This window comes from Sus scrofa, chromosome 5 (assembly GCF_054392235.1).
Source record: "Sus scrofa isolate SSC_HxYL_T2T_F1_AM1 chromosome 5, Sscrofa_HxYL_maternal_Yorkshire_Landrace_v2.0, whole genome shotgun sequence".
Classification (NCBI taxonomy): Eukaryota; Metazoa; Chordata; class Mammalia; order Artiodactyla; family Suidae; genus Sus; species Sus scrofa.
In genome coordinates, this window is record NC_139387.1 from 89,478,055 (window position 1) to 89,493,754 (window position 15,700).

At 38.5% G+C, this 15,700-nt stretch overlaps 1 protein-coding gene across 12 annotated transcripts in view; it reads left to right on the forward strand.

Annotated features, from left to right (window-relative positions):
- WASHC3 (WASH complex subunit 3) overlaps positions 1–15,700 on the forward strand; it is a 130,629-nt gene that overhangs the window by 73,535 nt on the left and 41,394 nt on the right. For all 12 annotated transcript variants that reach the window (XR_014804199.1, XR_014804200.1, XR_014804201.1 and 9 more), the window contains exon 11: positions 9,430–9,541. The gene's annotated coding sequence lies outside the window, so the exon portion shown is untranslated. The remainder of the gene's footprint in view (positions 1–9,429; positions 9,542–15,700) is intronic.

Here is a 15,700-nt window from a genome sequence, read left to right on the forward strand (position 1 = left end):
TTAAATAAAAGAGTTTAATTATTTTAAAATTTATGGAATACACTGCCCAAAGAGGGCAATAAGGCAATGAAAGTGGTAGCAAATAAAAGCTCAGTAAAAATTAATTTATTAAACAGAAATGTAGTTTGATTTTATAGATGAAAAGGTGCTGAAACATTTTGATCACAGAACTCCTGGGGTGAAGAAGGGAAGGTAACATGGGGGCGGGAGGACTGAGTTTAGTTTATGTTTCCCTCATTTTGTTTGCACTGGTAATTTGGGGGAAGAGTTTTTCAGTGCTGGCTGTAATTATTAGGCCAAGAGATTTTAGCTGACATAAGCTTGCAACATTCAGTGTGCAGGGAAAACAGGACAAATCAAAGTCAGAATAAGGTTCTCTTCCTGGAGGTATTAGATAAGTGGGAACAGCTTGTTCACTAATTGCACAGATGAAGTCATTTTTGTTGTACCAGTATTAAAGGCTTGACATAAGAATCTTTCAGTTCCATCTTGCTCTGCTGTATAACGCCGGTGACAGGTATTTAAGAACTGCCTGTTCTGTCCGAAAGGTTCTGTGTCTACTGAGTACTATCAGACTGTCTATGTACTTTGAAGCACAGCAAACCATACATGTGGCAGGCACACCTCAGGTTATAATTCTCCCTTTTGGATTTCATAGTCGTCATTTCACTTTTGAAAAAAAAAATTTTTTTCCTCACATTTCAAAGAGTGAATAAGGTTTTGCTTTAAAAAAAAAAAAGAGAGAAAGAGAGACCTCTTTCATTTAAAAACAAAACTTCTTGCTTCCTAAATGCAAAGAGCCTTGCAAAACATAGTAAAATATTTTACATGATGTCTCAGATCCTTCCTTAAGTTATTTTCATTGTATAATCAGTTCCATTTGGTGGAGAATTCAAGAAGTTATTTCACATTCTGTTAAATGCTAACACACACCAAATTTATAGAATCATAGGGGATTGTTGGTGTGAAGCAGGAAGGTTCTGCAAAATTAGGGAAAATTAAGCTAAAGGTCAATATTGTGATCAGATGTTACAATTTCCGCTAGTGCATAAGGGGAGAAAGAAAAAGAATTGGAAGCCCCGAAGTTCAGTGCAAGAATGCCCTTTCTGAACAGTTACTTGTTCTTCACCAGTGGGAAAGCAAAGTGATCCTTCAAGTACTCTGGTTTGAGAATTCACAATTGTTGTGTGATGTTCTAATAGAGATATTGGCTCCAAGCTTTGCGGGAGAGTATTTTGCAATAACCTCTTTAGAAAGTTTGAGTCTACTTGAACATGTCAGACTATAACTTGCCCTCATATGAAAGTAGTTAAAATGGGAGCTTCCCACCTCATCTTTAATGCCTTTTAATAACCCCAAATAATGAACCCTTTCAAGTTTTTTATATTTATATAAAAATTACATAAAATAATTTGTCTTTTTCTTTTTTTTTTTTTTTTTAGGGCTGCACCCACAGCATATGGAAGAACTCAGGCTAGGGGTCAAATTGGAGCTGCAGCCACTGGCCTACACCACAGTCACAGCAACACAGGATCTGACCTACACCACAGCTCATGGCAGTGTTGGATCCTTAACCCACTGAACGAGGCCATGGACCGAACCCCTGTGCTCATGGATACTAGTCAGGTTTTTTTTACTGCTGAGCCACAACATGAACTCCCTAAAATAATGTTTATAATATGCAAACTGTCCAGAACACCATGGCTGTTAAAACAGGGCCATTAAGCCCTACAGGTGCACTAATCTCCATGGAAACATTGAAAAGCAGATAAACAATTCTGGATAATAGATAAGAATACATTAATCTGTTTATTACATTTTAAATTTCTCCCTAGGGTACATGTCAACCGCTTCCCTACAAGGAAAATGTTCAGGGGAGATAGAACTAGTTTATTTTTGCAATATAAAATAACACTGAACTTTTTGTAGTAGCTCTGTCCAATAGAATGCTAACATGAGCTATATAAAATTATTTTAAATATTCTTATAGGCTTAGTTCCAAAAGTAAATTTATTTTAATAATGTATTTTATTTAGTCCAATAAATATAAAATATTATCAACATATATACAATAAAAAGTATGTTTTACATTATTTTTCATAGGAAGTCTTTGAAATCTACTGTGTATTTTATACTCACAGAAAATCTGAATTTGAACTAGCTATATTTCAAATGCTTAATAGCCACACATGCCTAGTGGCTACCTTGTTGGACGTTATCAATGCTATAGGGTAGTACATATTCACTGTATTTAAAAAAAGAATAGTCTCCTGGAGTTCCTGTCGTGGCTCAGTGGTTAACAAATCTGACTAGGAACCATGAGGTTGCGGGTTCAGTCCCTGGCCTAGCTCAGTGGGTTAAGGATCTGGCATTTCCGTGAGCTGTGGTGTAGGTCACAGACTTGGCTCGGATCCCATGTTGTGGTAGCTGTGGCGAAGGCCGGCGGCTACAGCTCTGATTAGACCCCTAGCCTGGGAACCTCCATGTGCCACTGGTACGGCCCTAGAAAAGACCAAAAAAAAAAAAAAACAAAAAACAAAAAGTAAAAATAAAAATAAAAAAGAGTAGTCTCTACGATGGAGATCTCCTGCAGTTTCCCCTTGAACTTTTTAGAAGCTACATTGGCCTTCCAAGGATTTGGCATGTTTCTGTACAGACTGATTATGCCTCAGGGTGCTCTGAATGCTAGAAGAAAGCAGGTCCACCAGAAGCTGGTGGTATTTTGCTTCCCTATATCTTCTGTATCAACATGTGCCCCAAGCCAAAGATAAACCTTGCTTCTGGCTATAGTATTAATCTTCTAGATCCTTCTCTTCAGGACATTTGTCCCAGCAACTACTGCTAAAGCTGATTTGAATCCAAGAGGAGGCTCATCCAATTCTGATGAACCAAAAACTGTTGTCAACCCCAACAACCTATCAGCTAGCACACATTGAGCATCTGTTATAGGCTAGGCACTAGCTTGGTTCATAACCTCATTTACTCAGATCCTCAGTTGCTTTCAGGAACACCTTAGTAGCCTCATTTCTGCCTCTATTCCTCAATCCTTAAATATCCTCCATAGATCCACTCAGAATTTGCTTGAATATATCTGATTATTCTGCCTCCCCAGTGGACCACTGAGATGGTTACCCACTGTTAAAAAGTGCAAATTTTAGTGTTGAATATGAAGCCCACTCCCCCTTCCTGCCCCATCCTATTTCTCAAGCTACAACTTTACCTTTCCTTGATTGCAGGCCTCTCTCTCCTTCTCTCCACACGTGCTCCAGCCAAATGGCCTCATGCCATCCCCTGACGATGCCATACCATTCCTTCATGACAGGTTTATATGCACAGCTTCCTTTGCCTAGAATGCACTTTTCCCTCCTGTTTACATGTCAGAAGCCTACTCTTCCATTCTATAAAATCCAATTTAGTATTCTAGCTTCCCTACTTGTTCTTGTTCCATGGACATGCTGCCTGCTAATCTGAAAACACCTTTGTTTCTGATGGCAAGTCAAGATCCATCTGCTGTTTGGGGGAAGTTTTCTCAATGTGTTTGTTTTCTTGTTCGATGTCTGGTTTCACATAGGAGCTGCTACTAATCCATGAGTAACTCCAGTAATGCTCAAACTTTACATAGCATTAATCTTAATAAGACAAATAAAAATAGAAGTTTTTTTTTAAAGGGGGCACTTAAAGTTATTTGAAAACAATTTTTAATATAGTCATGTCAAAAAGAACTAAAAATAAGATGTTGACCTTTAATTCCTTTTTATGAGCTGAGTCCACATGAGCACTCATTTGTTATTTGTTATCCCTTTAGTGTTTTTCGGGGCAGGTTCCCATTTATTCTTTTTACAGCAGAGCTATCAACAATTCACTCTCACACCTCAGCATGTCCCAAGTCGGACTCATCACCATCCTTTTAAACCTGTTCTTTTGGACTCTTCAAGTTCATTCTGGAAAGGGCATCACTTGGATTTCCCAATGTGTCCTTCTCCATTTCTCCTGACAATGAATAAGTTGCTGCATCCTCTTATTCTACCTCTGCAGTGTCTCTGACAATCATCCCTCTCAGCTATTCTCACTGCCAACATCCTAGTTCAGGCTCATGTTGCTTTCCACCTGTACCCTTGGAATCACCTCCAGCCCTGTTGCCCTTTAACTCCTAAATTCCAACATTTAGCAAGATTTCTAAAGCCCAGCTCTAAGCATGTCACCTCCCAGCTCAGACACCCTCAGTTCCTCCCCATCACCTAATAAACAATGTCCAAATTCTTTAGTCTGACATTCAAGGCCCACCCATGCTCTGACCCAAATATAATCTTATAATTTGATCTCCTTCTACTCCCCTACATGTACTTCAGCCAAAATGTACTAATTGTCCCCCAAATACACCCTCCCCATCCTAGCATCTGGCCTTTGCCTGTGGTGTTTTTGTCTCTTCCCACTTCCCTAATTTCTTGCTGAATGCTTCAAGTCCCAGTCAAAACCACTACCTCTTCCACGAAATCCTTCTGGATTTCCTAGCAGGAGGTAATCTTTTGGTCTTTGTACATTATTTGTATTTTTGTTATGATCCTTACTATAGCTTACATTGTAAGCTTGTTTATATATGTATCTGTGTCAGTGTCTTATATCTGCTTAGGTTATAAAGTTCATTTCATTGATTCAACAAATATTTATTGAGTACCTATTATATGCTAGTGCAAAACCGAAAACAGCAAGCTGGACATAGAATATCCATTTTAGACAACCATCCTACAGCCCTTGTATGCATGTTGCACTTTGTAAGCATTCAGTGATTGCTTGTCGAACACATGATTGAATTCCTAATCTATCTGAAAAATGCATGTCTAGAAAGTTTTATTTTCAGACCAGAAAATTAAAAATAGGAATTAAATTTAAAAGGCTTCAGAGAAGCTTAACTAGGAGTTCATACCATATATGTGTTTGTTTCTTGTACACTTTAGCCATGGGGACCTTGGCAGGTCCTCACATAGAGCCCTTCGCTCTCAGTTTACACACATCTTTAACAATAATAATCATGACAACAACCACAGGAAGATTGAGAATTTGATTTCCAAGCTCATTTCAGATGAGAAGCAGCAAATTAGGAACAGGGAGTAGAAATGGCACAATCAGTCACCCTGGCATCAATGGGACTGACAATCCAGCAGCAAGGGAGGACCCAGAAAAGCTAAAAAACAAATGACAATTAAAAAAAAAAAAAAAAAAAAAAAAAAAAAAAAAAAAAACCAGCAATCTGCAGCCATTTAGAATAGGGACAAACAGTTCTACATAACTCCAAAGGCCTGAGGTGTTATAGCACAATGCTACTTTCAATGACAACCTCGAGTCATCAAGCTGGATTATGTTTATAATGCACTTTTAGAAGGCAGGAACGATTACTATATTGGAAATGTTTCCATCCAAGATAATTAAAACTCTTGGTGTTTAAAAGGATAAATCCTCAGCCGTCTAGTAAACTCACTTATCCAGAATGACTCTCTCCCACCCTCACCCGCAGGCTCTGGAGCCAGGGTTTTATTGTTCTTCCTTGCATTTGATTCATTTGCCTCAGAACATCCGTTGGCTCTCAGCATCTAGTTCAGTTTTCATTCAGTAAGTTTTATTCCCATTTTATTTGCACAACACTTGACAAGAGCCATTGGAGGACACAAGAGATTTAAAAAGTCTGGACCCTAGGATTGCCTTGGAGATGTTTGATATCTAGTCGAGCATATAAGACCTACATCCTTGAACCAACATAAGGACACCATAGAAAAATGCAGCTAAGTGTATTGTGAAACAAGTTTTGCAATAAAGGACCATTTGATAAAGGACCAGGGCTAATCACGATTTCCAGAAGTGGATGATTTGGGGTAAGGAAAATAGCACAAAGAGGAGAGCAAACCAGAGGCAAGAAAGCAAATTGTGTGTAGGCAATGGTCAAGACCAGCCTGGCAGACTGGGGCTGAGGGCCCTGCTTGGGAATAATAGATAAGTTTAAATCATTTTCACCATTTTGTACAAATTCCTGTCTTCCTTTTAAGGTCATATCTTAGCCTGCCCAGGCTGCCATAACAAAATACCATACCCTGGGTGGCTTAAAAAAAAAAAGAAATTTGTTTTCACAGTTCTAGAGGCTTGGAAGTCCAAGGTCAGGGTATAGCTGATTGGGTTTCTGATGAGAGCTGCTTCCTGGCTCACGGACATCCACCTTATTGCTGTGTCCTCACATGGGAGAGAGAGAGAGAGAGTGCAAGTTCTTTGGTTTCTTTTCTTTTAAGGACACTAATCCCCTCATGAAGGGCCCACTCTCAGGACCTCATCTACTCTTGTCAGCTTCCCAGATCCCCATCTCCAAATACCATCACCTTGGAGGTTATGCCTTAAACACACACATTTGTTTAGAGTAAGGTGTTATGGGTGGGGACACAACATTCAGTCTATATCAGGTAGTATAATGTAAATCCTTGCATCTTTTGAAATGCTCAAAGACCAAGTTTGAAATGCAAATTGGTACTTTGTCTTCAATTATGTCATTTTACTAGAAAGTATATGTAACATCTAGTTGCAAGCTGCAAAGCTGACTTAATTTGCTTTCTATACATTCATTTTACAAAAAAAAAAAAAATCATAGAAAACGTAGAGTGTTTCTTTGGTAAGAAGCTCTGGAAGGGTTCTGCTTCTAGAAGACATCATCCACTGTGTCTGAAGCTTTGAGTGATGGTTAACAGCTTCATGAGTAATTTAGTATAAACAAACAAACAATGAGCTGAAACTTTCTACAATTTGTTAACTGGTAAAGGCTGGAGATTTATCAGCATGTTAAAATGAGGTTTGAATAACTCAGCTTTTACTGTTCTCACTAGACTGTAAGCTCTGGGAGGGTGAGTGTTTTCCCCAGTATCTAGACCATCACCTGCCATGGAAATGGAACTTAGTATTAAGTGAAAAAATAAATAAACTATTGAATGCAAGACATTAACTTGTTAACATTTGACTAAAATAAAATCATATACTTCTCAAGATTAACTTAGCCCGAAATAGCTGAGATGCTTATGATTGGTGGATTATACCTGTTTAACGAAGTAACAGAAAACCACAAAATCAGGGATTTTAAACTGTTTTTTTCACAGACATGTTCGTTGTAAATCCAATACACGTATCCTGTTGAATTGGCTGCTTTATGTAATTGAGAGCCAATTTCAGTGTTCACGTGACAATGAAAATCTCAAGCTTAAATTTATTAAAATGTTGCCTTGGCAGAACACCAGTTCTCTTAATAGCAAAATATGGAGAGAAAGGATATTAGTCTCCAAAGATTTGAGTTTGACTTTGAAAGTAAATTGATGTTGTTCTTTAAAAGATCAATCAAGGGTTCCCGTTGTGGCTCAGCAGAAACAAATCTGACCAGTAATCATGAGGTTGCAGGTTCGATCCCTGGCTTCGCTCAGTGGGTCAAGGATCTGGTGTCTCCTTGAGCTGTGGTGTAGGTTGCAGAGTCAGCTCAGATCCTGTGTTGCTGTGCCTGTGGCGTAGGCCGGCAGCTGTAGCTCCAATTCCACCCCTAGCCTGGAAACCTCTGTATGCCGTGGGTGTGCCCCTAAAAAGCAATAAATAAACAAATAAAAATTTAAAAATAAAAGATCATTTATAAGGAGACATACTGTGGAGCCGTGGACTATAAAGCAATTTAAATGAAAAATACTCCAAAGGACAGAGAATCAAAATCTCAGTATGGAAAAAAAAAAAAAAAGAAAGAAAAAGTTTCAGTATGGTATTTGGTTGGAAGGCCCAGGGATCAAAATATTTAAGTGAGCAATTTAAATCCCGAGTAGTTGCTAATGCACCAAATCTGATAGCCCCTAATCTAGACATACTTCAATAATTTGCTAAATACACTAGAATATGGAACAGAAGAACTGTATATTCAACCAGATGGATCCCAGAAAAGGAGATTTCATCATTTCTAATAACCATCCTATCATTTATTTGGCACATATTCGGTATCTTTCCAGCATTATGTCAAGTGCCATACAGACTTGTCTAATTCTTACAAAACACTCAGTGACAAAACTAAGGCTTAAAAATGGGTGAAGTGAAGTACCCCACATCAACAAGCCCATAAATGGCAAAGGCAAGATCTTAATCTTTGCTATTGACCACTCTGTTTAGTTTCACTGCTCCTCAAAAGGTGGTCCTTGAGCTGGGAACATCAATATCACCTAGGAACTTATCGGAAATCAAAGTCCCAAACCCCACACAGACTTACTGAATCAGAATCACTAATTACGGGACATAGGGATGTTTTAACTAGCATACCAGGAGATTCTAATGCATACTGAAGTTTGAGAAGTACATCTCCATTTTACTCTTATTTCTCCATACTTTGACAAATATGTGTATTTCACTTTGCCAGTGCAGTCTCACAAAACCCAGAAAATTAATATCCTATCCTTGACTTTGATTGAAGTATGTGAACGATAGTCACTAGACTAGCAACCTTAATTCCCACAAGTAGACTATATTAAATGAGCCCCAAGGAAAACACCCCAATGGCATCATTATCCATCCAAAATATGAACAAGGGCTACAGTGATTGGAATTCTTTCAAGACCTGACTGCACATATTGATTTAGGATTAAAACAGTAATCACTTAGCTCATTCTAAGCTTTAAGAGATAAAATAGATTTTTAATATAAGCCCAGAAATGAGTATCTTGCCAAGAGGGCAAGAATAACCATCCAGTGTGCTGTGACAAAAGTGAAATATAATATATGAAAATGGCAATCTGAATTCCAATCTATTGCTATGAATGCTTGTCTTGCCAGATAATGAAATGTATTGACATTACTGCTGAGCTGTCATTGGCATGTTACACAGACATTGAGATTTTCTAAGAAAAGTTACTGGAAGTCATTCAAATATTTATAATGGTGCAATCGGTGAACTGGAGATTTTCTCTTTCAAAAAAAATTTTGTTCCAAACTCCTTGATGAGAAAATATTTGGAGTAAAGTGCAGTGGATTTATATACAAATTTATATGATGGAAATTGATTTTTGTTTCCCTGGGAATTTAAGAATCTTTTTAATAGTTGAGAGCTGGTGTACAGCTGCAAGAGGTTGGCTTAATACAGAGCCAATATTTATGCTTTCTTGATAGAACAAATGAGAATTCTCCCTCTGTTTTCTGTCTTTCTTATGTTGAAAGCCTGGCAACACTGGGATATAATACTTGCTTCTTCAAAATATTTCTAAATTGTTCACTGTTTTGTATTTAATCTTGAAGCTGCTTTATTTATAATATTACTAAAACTCAAAGAAACCCATATGGTGGAAGAGAATGGAGAAATTTTGCGATTTCACTGTTTTATTCTTCTTTAATAGAATTTATGTGAAATTGAAAATTGTTCAAGTTGGTGTTTTTATTTCCAAGGACTGTGTCCATGCCTTGCAACTGGATGTCTTAAATGGACATGTAAACTACGGTACACAATAAATTTTATGGCTGGTGTATAATCCTTCAGAAATTGCCCTCTTTCTAATAGGTAAGTGAAGGTTTATGTAGATATTTATTATCTCTATATTTAAATAAAGCAAATGCAGCCTTGCAAAAATACAAACACATTTTTGTCCAAATGCGGAGTCAGCACTATCACGGCCAGCAGCCTCTGCTTGTTAATAATTCCTAGGTTCTCACTAGCATTACTTATTTATTCCTGTCACTTTCTCATTTGCCTGCTATACTGAGAACCTACTAAGGGCTTGTATTATGCTTGTGTTTTACCTGAACATCATGTGTACAGGTGCAGTACTCTGACGTATGGTAAGTACTCAAGAAATTATGACCTGTGTACAACTGCTGAAAACACAATTTGTCTGTAGACAAAGTATTTTATGCTTCTTGGTTCCTAGGTGTCCCAGAGTTTTGACATTATGTGTACCATCTTTTAGCATGCATAGCAGGAATCCAACCGGACAGTGTAATTTAATGGTTAAAATCATGGACAGTGGTACCAAACAACTTTGGTACAACCCTTGTTCTACCTATGCTTACTACCTCTGTGACCTTGAAACAGACGTTTTAGCTTCCTGTGCTTCCATTTCCTATCTCATAGGGCTGTTGGTGGAGATTAACTCAGAGAATGCTTGGGAAAGCGTTTGACGTGGGGTGGATGGTCAGTATATGGTAGCCATCATTGTTATTCTCTGGGCCCTTTTCATCACCTGTAAATGGAAGCAGTAGAGAAACAAACGTTATGGAATTTCTGTTATAGGGAAGGCTAGAAGCTCCAAGAGGTCAAGAACCACATATGTCTTTTCTCTATTGGATCCTCGCACATAGCATAGATGCCTGCCATGCGAATAAAAATTTAAGTGAATATATAAATGAAATATGTATATATGAAGCATTTGGCATGTGCCCGAGACATAGCAAGTGTTCGATAAATGAGGGTTGTTTGTAGGCTCCTTTAATAGAGCTTTAGTTCAAACTTGACCTCTGTCCATAATACTGAAAAGTCTTTAGTGGAGGAGTTCCCATCATGGCACAGTGGAAACGAGTCTGACTAGGAACCATGAGGTTTCGGGTTTGATCCCTGGCCTGGCTCAGTGGCTTAAGGATCCCGTGTTGCTGTGGCTGTGATGTAGGCCAGCAGCTTCAGCTCCAATTAGACCCCTAGCCTGGGAACCTCCGTATGCCACAGGTGTGGCCTAAAAAGACAAAAAAAGGACAAAAAAAAAAAAAAAAAAAAGACAAGTCTTTCGTGGAAAGTCTTCACTCCCTAAGACCGCCAGGAAACTCTACCCAGTGGCATTGTGGAATAACTCCTTAGGCCTTGATTAGAAAGAGTTAGACAACTATACGGCAACAAGTTTGACAATCTGGAAGAAATGGACAATTTTCTAGAATCTTACAGCCTGCCAAAACTGAATCAAAAAGAAACAGACCAACTGAACAAACCGATCACTAGAAATGAAATTGAAGAGGTCATAAAATTACTCCCTACAAATAAAAGTCCAGGACCAGATGGCTTCACAGGTGAATTCTATCAAACATATAAAGAGGAATTGGTGCCCATCCTCCTTAAACTCTTTCAAAAGGTTGAAGAAAAAGGAATACTCCCAAAGACATTCTATGATGCCACCATCACCCTCATTCCAAAACCAGGCAGAGATACCACCAAAAAAGAAAACTATCGGCCAATATCATTGATGAATATAGATGCAAAAATTCTCAACAAAATCTTAGCCAACCGAATCCAACAACATATCAAAAAAATTATACACCATGACCAGGTTGGGTTCATCCCAGGTTCACAAGGATGGTTCAACATATGCAAATCAATCAGCATCATACACCACATTAACAAAAAAAAAGTCAAAAATCATATGATCATCTCAATAGACGCAGAAAAAGCATTCGACAAAGTCCAACATCCATTCATGATCAAGACCCTCGCCAAACTGGGTATAGAGGGAACAATCCTGAATATAATCAAAGCCATTTATGATAAACCCACAGCAGATATAATACTCAGTGGGGAAAAACTGAAAGCCTTCTCACTCAAATCTGGAACAAGACAGGGATGCCCACTCTCACCACTGCTCTTTAACATAGTTTTGGAAGTCCTAGCCACAGCAATTAGACAAACAAAAGAAATAAAAGGCATCCATATAGGAAGAGAAGAGATAAAACTGTCACTGTATGCAGATGACATGATACTCTACATAGAAAACCCTAAGGACTCCACCCAAAAACTACTTGAACTGATTAATAAATTCAGCATAGTAGCAGGATATAAGATTAACATTCAGAAGTCAGTTGCATTTCTGTATACCAGCAATGAAATATTAGAAAAGGAATACAAAAACACGATACCTTTTAAAATTGCACCTCACAAAATCAAATACCTTGGAATACACCTGACCAAAGAGGTAAAGGACCTATATGCCAAGAACTACAAAACTTTAATCAAAGAAATCAAAGAAGATGGAAAGATATTCCATGTTCCTGGATTGGGAAAATCAATATTGTAAAAATGGCCATACTACCCAAAGCAATCTACAGATTCAATGCAATCCCTATCAAATTACCCATGACATTTTTCACAGAACTAGAACAAACAATCCAAACATTTATATGGAACAACAAAAGACCCAGAATCGCCAAAGCAATCCTGAGAAACAAAAACCAAGCAGGAGGCATAACTCTCCCAGACTTCAAGAAATATCTCAAAGCCACAGTCATCAAAACAGTGTGGTACTGGTATCAAGACAGACAGACAGACCAATGAAACAGAATAGAGAACCCGGAAATAAACTCTGACACTTATGGTCAATTAATCTTTGACAAGGGAGGCAAGAACATAAAATGGGAAAAAGAAAGTCTATTCAGCAAGCATTGCTGGGAAACCTGGACAGCTGCATGCAAAGCAATGAAACTAGAACACACCCTCACACCATGCACAAAAATAAACTCCAAATGGCTGAAAGACTTAAATATACGACAGGACACCATCAAACTCCTAGAAGAAAACATAGGCAAAACACTCTCTGACATCAACATTGTGAATATTTTCTTAGGTCAGTCTCCCAAAGCAATAGAAATTAGAGCAAAAATAAACCCATGGGACCTCATCAAACTGAAAAGCTTTTGCACAGCAAAGGAAACCAAAAAGAAAACAAAAAGACAACTTACAGAATGGGAGAAAATAGTTTCAAATGATGCAATGGACAAGGGCTTAATCTCTAGAATATATAAACAACTTATACAACCCAACAGCAAAAAAGCCAATCACCCAACGGAAAAATGGGCAAAAGACCTGAATAGACATTTCTCCAAAGAAGATGTACAGATGGCCAGCAAACACATGAAAAAATGCTCAACATCGCTGATTATAAGAGAAATGCAAATCAAAACTACCATGAGATACCACCTCACACCAGTCAGAATAGCCATAATTAATAAATCCACAAATAACAAGTGCTGGAGGGGGTGTGGAGAAAAGGGAACCCTCCTGCACTGTTGGTGGGAATGTAAACTGGTACAGCCGCTATGGAGAACAGTTTGGAGATACCTTAGAAATCTATACATAGAACTTCCATATGACCCCGTAATCCCACTCTTGGGCATATATCCGGACAAAACTCTACTTAAAAGAGACACATGCACCTGCATGTTCATTGCAGCACTATTCACAATAGCCAGGACATGGAAACAACCCAAATGTCCATCGACAGATGACTGGATGTAAATATACACAATGTGGTGTAAATATACACAATGGAATACTACTCAGCCATAAAAAGAATGACATAATGCCATTTGCACCAACATGGATGGAACTAGAGAATCTCATCCTGAGTGAAATGAGCCAGAAAGACAAAGACAAATACCATATGATATCACTTATAACTGGAATCTAATATCCAGCAGAAATGAACATCTCCTCAGAAAAGAAAATCATGGACTTGAAGAAAAGACTTGTGGCTGCCTGATGGGAGGGGGAGGGAGTGGGAGGGATCGGGAGCTTGGGGTTATCAGACACAGCTTAGAATAGATTTACAAGGAGATCCTGCTGAATAGCATTGAGAACTTTGTCTAGATACTCATGTTGCAACAGAAGAAAGGGTGGGGAAAAAATGTAATTGTAATGTATACATGTAAGGATAACTTGATCCCCTTGCTGTACAGTGGGAAAATAAAAAAAAAAAATAAAAAAAAAGAAAGGAGTTAGTGGTAAGGGCATTAAGCCAGAAATCCAGAAGATTTAAGATTCATGTCCTAGCTTAACAATTTTCTGGTTGTGCAGCCTTAGATAAGTCATTTCACCTCTTTGAGTCTGTTCCTTGAATTATAAGATGACTGGTTTGGATTGAAAGATCATCTTCTAGCACAGCAAAGGATGCCATAAACAAAACAACAAGGCAACCTACGGAATGGGAGAAAATTTTTGCAAATGATGATACCAACAAAGCCTTAATCTCCAAAATATACAAATAACTCATACAACTCAACAACAACAACAAACAACCCAATTGAAAAATGGGCAGGAGACCTAAATAGACATTCTCCAAAGCCGATATTCAGATTGGCCAGTAAGAACATGAAAAGATGCTTAACATTGCTAATTATGAGGGAAATGCAAATCAAAACTTCAATGAAGTATCACCTCACACTTATCAGAATATGGCCATCATTAATAAGTCTACAAATAACAAATGCTGGAGAGGGTGTGGAGAAAAGGGAACCCCTCCTACACTGTGGGAATGTAAATTACTACAACCACTATGGAAAACAGAATAGAGGTTCCTCAGAAAACTAAACAGAGAACTACCATATGATCCAGCAGTCCCACTTCTAGGCATATATCCAGACAAAACAAGGCAAAAAGACACATGCACCCCTTTGTTCATAGCAGTACTATTCACAATACCCAAGACATGAAAACAACCTAAATTTCCATCAACAGATGATTGGATTAAGAAGATGTGGTACAGGAGTTCCTGCTGTGGCACAGCAGGTTAGAACTCTCTGTTGTCATTGCAGTTGCTTGGGTCACTGCTGTGGCACTGGTTTAATCCCTGGCCTGGGAACTTCCACATGCCGCAGGTACAACCAAACAAAAAAAAATTTTTTTTTTTTTTGTCTTTTGTTGTTGTTGTTGTTGTTGTTTTTTTGTCTTTTTTTTTGTTGTTGTTGTTGTTGTTATTGTTGCTATTTCTTAGGCCACTCCTGCGGCATATGGAGGTTCCCAGGCTAGGGGTTGAATCGGAGCTGTAGCCACCGGCCTACGCCAGAGCCACAGCAACGCGGGATCCGAGCCACGTCTGCAACCTACACCACAGCTCACGGCAACGCCGGATCGTTAACCCACTGAGCAAGGGCAGGGACCGAACCCGCAACCTCATGGTTCCTAGTCGGATTTGCCAACCACTGCGCCACGACGGGAACTCCACAAAAAATTTTTTAAATAAATTAATTAAATATGGCACAAAAGAACTTATCTATGGAATAGACTCACAGACATAGAGAACAGACTTGTAGTTGCCAAGGGGTGGCGGGGAGGAGGAAGATGGACTGGGAGTTTGGGGTTTAGTCTATGCAAACTATTCCATTTAGAATGGATAAGCAATGAGATCCTACTGTACAGCACAGGGAACTGTATCCAATCTCCTGGGATAGACCATGATAGAAAAGAAATTTTAAAAAGAATATGTATGTGTGTGTACGTGTGTGTGTATGTATTAAATGAGTCACTTTGCTGTACAACAGAAATTGGTACAACACTGTAAACCAACTATAATTAAAAACAAGAATAAAAGAAAAAATCTAATTTTGGATCTCCGTAATTTTAGAAATTATATCATAACTTTTTGTTTCTCAATACATGAGCAGTTTTTATGACTTATCCCTCATGTATGTAGCACACCTATTACACACACATGCATGCACACACACACATGTGTATGTAGGAGTCAGCCATGCCTGCTGTGAATTTTTCATCCAATATAGGAACTTTTCTTCTGGAACAATGAATTCCTCTCTCCATTTATACCCTTTTTCGTGATGCCTGCTTGTGCGGTAAATGTTTAGATTTGGCGTCCATTTTGTGGTAGAAATAGAAATGTCCTAAAAGGAAGCCTTGTGGGGCAGGCTGGCGGCTGCAGCTCCCGTTGGACCCCTAGCCTGGGAACTTCCGGAT